The 6,000-nt window shown below is 61.5% G+C and overlaps 1 long non-coding RNA gene across 1 annotated transcript; it reads left to right on the top strand.

Annotated features, from left to right (window-relative positions):
* Positions 1–182: 182 nt before the first annotated feature.
* Positions 183–1,976, top strand: LOC130141516 (uncharacterized). The gene is made up of 3 exons (XR_008819086.1): positions 183–869; positions 974–1,149; positions 1,393–1,976. It is a non-coding gene; the product is annotated as an uncharacterized LOC130141516 (long non-coding RNA).
* The last annotated feature ends 4,024 nt before the right edge of the window (positions 1,977–6,000 follow it).

Here is a 6,000-nt window from a genome sequence, read left to right on the forward strand (position 1 = left end):
GCAAGCCTTTTAACTGCCGGGGAGGGCTGGGAGGCAGCGGCAGCTCAGGTGTCTGGCTGATCTTGTGTCGTGACAGTCAGCTCCGGGGCCGGAGCAGCCGAGGGGAAGAGGCCTTTTGGTTTGCTTCCCCGCGAAACCGGGGCCTTTTGTTTTCCCTTTGTCCCTAGGTTCGTCCGGAAGCGTCCGTCGACAAGTCAAGGGGAGCGGAACCGAAGGTCGCTCGAGATGTTACTTCGCCACGCGTGCCTCGTGCTTGCGAGTCGGACTGCTGACTACGGAGGGATCCCTTTTGTAGCCGCCGAGGGCCCGCGAGGCTCCGTGTGCCCGCCGCTTCCGAGTGCTGCGCTGCGGCTCGGGCAACGGCCGGGGAGGAATGGTCGGTCCCTCGTGGTAACGCAGCCGGGCCTGCTAGGCGCTTAGAGCCGCGCGTCCGGCCGGGCAGTATTGTTTTCCGAGGCTGTAAAGGAGCCCGAGGTATAAACCCGCTTGACGTTTCCGTACGGCGGTGCGCTTTGTCGGAGAGCTGGGCCCTACTGACGGAGCTGGCACAGGGTTCCCGCGGGACTCCGGCTTTGCCCGTCTCGTGGAAAGGCTCCAGAGCCTGCTTGGGAAGCCGCTTGACAAGGCACGGCTTTGCCGTGATTTTTACGCCGGAATTCCGACGGTAACGCCAATGCCACGTGTTAGCCTTTCTCCAGCAGCTCCTCAAAGCAGAGTGAGCCTTAAGAATCGGATTGCCTTTTAACGAAATTCGAAACAAAGCGGCGGGGTGAAGCGGCTGGAAGCGTCCTGCCAGTCTGCCGTGGGTATCGCTGCCGTGCGTGTTACCTGCCTGTCTGCCGATCGCTCCTGCCTCTTGTTGTGGCCCGGTAATTCCTCTGGGGAAGGCGTTGGGCTCTGACCGCAGCGCACCCCGACTCCCTCCTGACCCCGGCGAGACGTGATGGGTGTTTGCCTTCCTCCCCTTTCACAGGGCCTCGGCTGTTGCGTGCAGAGAAGCTGTCAGCCTTGCGAGAGAGCACGCCGCCGGCAAGCGCAGCGTGGTGCTTCGGTACCGAGCTGAGGCCGCAGGCGTCCGTCTTTTGTTTGCGAAAAGGGATCGCGAGGAAAGGTGCTGGCCTCGGAGGGGGAGAGGTGGCGGGGGAACAGGTAGGAGGCAGCTCTTTCAACCGGTTTTAGGCTTAACTCCTGGGTGCCTGAGCACGGTTCTGGGCTTCGGGGGGTTGGCTTTCGGCTTTTCGCCTTCAGCGCGTCCTCCGTCACCGCTGTCGGCGCGCGCTGAGCTGCGGCTCAGGGGACTGCGGCGATACAGGCCGTGTGCGTGCCAGCCGTCCTCGAGGCTAGAGCTGTATTCTGCTTGTTACCCTGATGAAAGCGTTTCTTTTTTTCTAGGGGGCGTTCCCACAAGGCAGTGGTGTGGAGCCGAAGGGGACTGCGATGGAACGGTGACGGAGCCGTTTGGACCGAGTCTTGAAGATAGATCGCTCGGGTTTTTGTCCGAGGAAACTTCGTCTCGAGACGGTCCTATCGCTCGCTGGCAACGTGGTAGGAAACTGCTTTGTTGATCTTGACGGCGCAGTGTGTTGGGAGTATTAAGATTCCTCGGGAGATCAGAAGCGAGTAGGTTGTTTCTCTAAGGGAAAGGGGAATAGGCCTGTATCGTTAAAGGAAAGACTCAGAGTGGGTTTTGTTTCTCTCAAGTACAAAGCGCCCCATCTCAAGGGATTGCAAAGTCTGAAACGATGGTTCAAAAGCAGACTTGTGCTGTTTGCAAAGCGTCTGTTGCACTGCTCAAAGACAAAAGACGCTCACCCGAGAAAGTTTTTGGAAACCGATGTCCGATAGGCACGGGGAAAGAGCTGCAGAGGTTTACGTATCGTCTGTCGAATTCTGTTCTCTTTCGTGCCCTTCCATTTTACGATAAAAACTTTCGTGACCCCTTTTCCCGTTCAGGCACTGTTGCTAGTGTTTTTATAAGGGGGGGAAAAAAAAGCGTAAGCCTGGTCTCTCGAGTGATTTTTTTTTTTTTTTTTTTTTTTTTTCTTTTTCGCTAGACTAGTGGAATCGAGAATGTTCGCTGCCAGAACTTCATCCACCGAGATGGGACGCCAGGCAACTTCCTAACGGGCCGTGGGCAGAGTTCCCCTCTTGATGCCGTGCCTATATAATAAACTGTGCAGTCCGTTAGCTAGACGGGCTGCAGTACCCATTTTTTTTCGCCAGGCGGCAGCACCGCGCCCGCCCCCGGAGGAGTAAGGGCAGCGCATGCGCAGACGCGGCTTGACGCCGAAGGGGGCGTGGCTTGCGGGCACGTCGCGGGCCGATGACGCAATCCGGCTTCGGCGCATGCGCAGAAGGGGTTTCTGGCAAAGTAAGGGCAGCGCATGCGCAGACGCGGCTTGACGCCGAAGGGGGCGGGGCTTCTGGCTTCGTCGCAGCCCGATGACGCAACACGCCTCGACGCATGCGCAGAAGGGCTTTCTGGCAAACTAAGGGCAGCGCATGCGCAGACGCGGCTTGACGCCGAAGGGGCGGGGCTTCCGGCCTCGTGCGTAGGGGCAGATGGCGCATCCGGCCCGGGAAAGGCGGGTTCGCTCCCGGCCCGCGCGGCGCGCTGGAGCGGCCGTGGAGGTACGGAGCCTTCGCCGGGAGCCCGGAAGACTTTCGGGCCGGGACGTGCGGCGGCGCGCTCGGGCTGAAGGGCGGCCGGGGGCCGGCGGGCAGCGGCCCGGTCGGGGGGGGGATGTGGCGGCCCGGCGCTCGGCCGCGGCAGGGAGCGCCTGGTGCCGGCGGCGGGCGGGCTGAGGCAGGCGGGCGGCCCGGCCCGGGACCGGCGGGGCTGCCGCCGGTTCTCGTCTCCCCGGCAGGGACGGTGGTCAGCGGGCTCCTCACGGGGCTGCCCTTTTCTGGGTGGGTGGTTTTTTGTTTGTTTGGGTTTTTTTGTTTGTTTTTTTTTTTTTTTCTCTCGGAGCCGCGCCGCTACCTCGGCGAGGAGCGGCGGCGGGGCGGCCCCGGTGCTCGCTCGTGGCGGCGGCGCCCGGGAGAGGGGTCGGCCCGCGCCGCCCCGCCGCCCACCCGCCGCCGCCTGCGGGCTGCCCGGGCAGCCGCCGCAGCCCTGCGCGGGGCTTTGTCTTTCCCCCAGCCGCTGGCCTGAGCCGTGGCAGCCGGCTGGGGCTGCCGGCCCCCGCGGGCCGCAGAGAGGCTGCCTCGGGGCCTGCGGTAACGCTGTCGCGGGGTGGGGGGGTGGGGGGTGTGTGTGTGGCTCAGGAGCCTCTTCCCGCCCCTGCGAGCGGGCCAGAGCAAGAAAAGGCAGCCGGCAGCGGAATCCCCAGCCGTCGCCCCCGACTGCTGCTTTCTCCGCAAGCCTTTTAACTGCCGGGGAGGGCTGGGAGGCAGCGGCAGCTCAGGTGTCTGGCTGATCTTGTGTCGTGACAGTCAGCTCCGGGGCCGGAGCAGCCGAGGGGAAGAGGCCTTTTGGTTTGCTTCCCCGCGAAACCGGGGCCTTTTGTTTTCCCTTTGTCCCTAGGTTCGTCCGGAAGCGTCCGTCGACAAGTCAAGGGGAGCGGAACCGAAGGTCGCTCGAGATGTTACTTCGCCACGCGTGCCTCGTGCTTGCGAGTCGGACTGCTGACTACGGAGGGATCCCTTTTGTAGCCGCCGAGGGCCCGCGAGGCTCCGTGTGCCCGCCGCTTCCGAGTGCTGCGCTGCGGCTCGGGCAACGGCCGGGGAGGAATCGTCGGTCCCTCGTGGTAACGCAGCCGGGCCTGCTAGGCGCTTAGAGCAGCGCGTCCGGCCGGGCAGTATTGTTTTCCGAGGCTGTAAAGGAGCCCGAGGTATAAACCCGCTTGACGTTTCCGTACGGCGGTGCGCTTTGTCGGAGAGCTGGGCCCTACTGACGGAGCTGGCACAGGGTTCCCGCGGGACTCCGGCTTTGCCCGTCTCGTGGAAAGGCTCCAGAGCCTGCTTGGGAAGCCGCTTGACAAGGCACGGCTTTGCCGTGATTTTTACGCCGGAATTCCGACGGTAACGCCAATGCCACGTGTTAGCCTTTCTCCAGCAGCTCCTCAAAGCAGAGTGAGCCTTAAGAATCGGATTGCCTTTTAACGAAATTCGAAACAAAGCGGCGGGGTGAAGCGGCTGGAAGCGTCCTGCCAGTCTGCCGTGGGTATCGCTGCCGTGCGTGTTACCTGCCTGTCTGCCGATCGCTCCTGCCTCTTGTTGTGGCCCGGTAATTCCTCTGGGGAAGGCGTTGGGCTCTGACCGCAGCGCACCCCGACTCCCTCCTGACCCCGGCGAGACGTGATGGGTGTTTGCCTTCCTCCCCTTTCACAGGGCCTCGGCTGTTGCGTGCAGAGAAGCTGTCAGCCTTGCGAGAGAGCACGCCGCCGGCAAGCGCAGCGTGGTGCTTCGGTACCGAGCTGAGGCCGCAGGCGTCCGTCTTTTGTTTGCGAAAAGGGATCGCGAGGAAAGGTGCTGGCCTCGGAGGGGGAGAGGTGGCGGGGGAACAGGTAGGAGGCAGCTCTTTCAACCGGTTTTAGGCTTAACTCCTGGGTGCCTGAGCACGGTTCTGGGCTTCGGGGGGTTGGCTTTCGGCTTTTCGCCTTCAGCGCGTCCTCCGTCACCGCTGTCGGCGCGCGCTGAGCTGCGGCTCAGGGGACTGCGGCGATACAGGCCGTGTGCGTGCCAGCCGTCCTCGAGGCTAGAGCTGTATTCTGCTTGTTACCCTGATGAAAGCGTTTCTTTTTTTCTAGGGGGCGTTCCCACAAGGCAGTGGTGTGGAGCCGAAGGGGACTGCGATGGAACGGTGACGGAGCCGTTTGGACCGAGTCTTGAAGATAGATCGCTCGGGTTTTTGTCCGAGGAAACTTCGTCTCGAGACGGTCCTATCGCTCGCTGGCAACGTGGTAGGAAACTGCTTTGTTGATCTTGACGGCGCAGTGTGTTGGGAGTATTAAGATTCCTCGGGAGATCAGAAGCGAGTAGGTTGTTTCTCTAAGGGAAAGGGGAATAGGCCTGTATCGTTAAAGGAAAGACTCAGAGTGGGTTTTGTTTCTCTCAAGTACAAAGCGCCCCATCTCAAGGGATTGCAAAGTCTGAAACGATGGTTCAAAAGCAGACTTGTGCTGTTTGCAAAGCGTCTGTTGCACTGCTCAAAGACAAAAGACGCTCACCCGAGAAAGTTTTTGGAAACCGATGTCCGATAGGCACGGGGAAAGAGCTGCAGAGGTTTACGTATCGTCTGTCGAATTCTGTTCTCTTTCGTGCCCTTCCATTTTACGATAAAAACTTTCGTGACCCCTTTTCCCGTTCAGGCACTGTTGCTAGTGTTTTTATAAGGGGGGGAAAAAAAAGCGTAAGCCTGGTCTCTCGAGTGATTTTTTTTTTTTTTTTTTTTTTTTTTCTTTTTCGCTAGACTAGTGGAATCGAGAATGTTCGCTGCCAGAACTTCATCCACCGAGATGGGACGCCAGGCAACTTCCTAACGGGCCGTGGGCAGAGTTCCCCTCTTGATGCCGTGCCTATATAATAAACTGTGCAGTCCGTTAGCTAGACGGGCTGCAGTACCCATTTTTTTTCGCCAGGCGGCAGCACCGCGCCCGCCCCCGGAGGAGTAAGGGCAGCGCATGCGCAGACGCGGCTTGACGCCGAAGGGGGCGTGGCTTGCGGGCACGTCGCGGGCCGATGACGCAATCCGGCTTCGGCGCATGCGCAGAAGGGGTTTCTGGCAAAGTAAGGGCAGCGCATGCGCAGACGCGGCTTGACGCCGAAGGGGGCGGGGCTTCTGGCTTCGTCGCAGCCCGATGACGCAACACGCCTCGACGCATGCGCAGAAGGGCTTTCTGGCAAACTAAGGGCAGCGCATGCGCAGACGCGGCTTGACGCCGAAGGGGCGGGGCTTCCGGCCTCGTGCGTAGGGGCAGATGGCGCATCCGGCCCGGGAAAGGCGGGTTCGCTCCCGGCCCGCGCGGCGCGCTGGAGCGGCCGTGGAGGTACGGAGCC

The sequence above is a fragment of the Falco biarmicus genome, chromosome 19 (assembly GCF_023638135.1).
Source record: "Falco biarmicus isolate bFalBia1 chromosome 19, bFalBia1.pri, whole genome shotgun sequence".
NCBI classification, from domain to species: domain Eukaryota; kingdom Metazoa; phylum Chordata; class Aves; order Falconiformes; family Falconidae; genus Falco; species Falco biarmicus.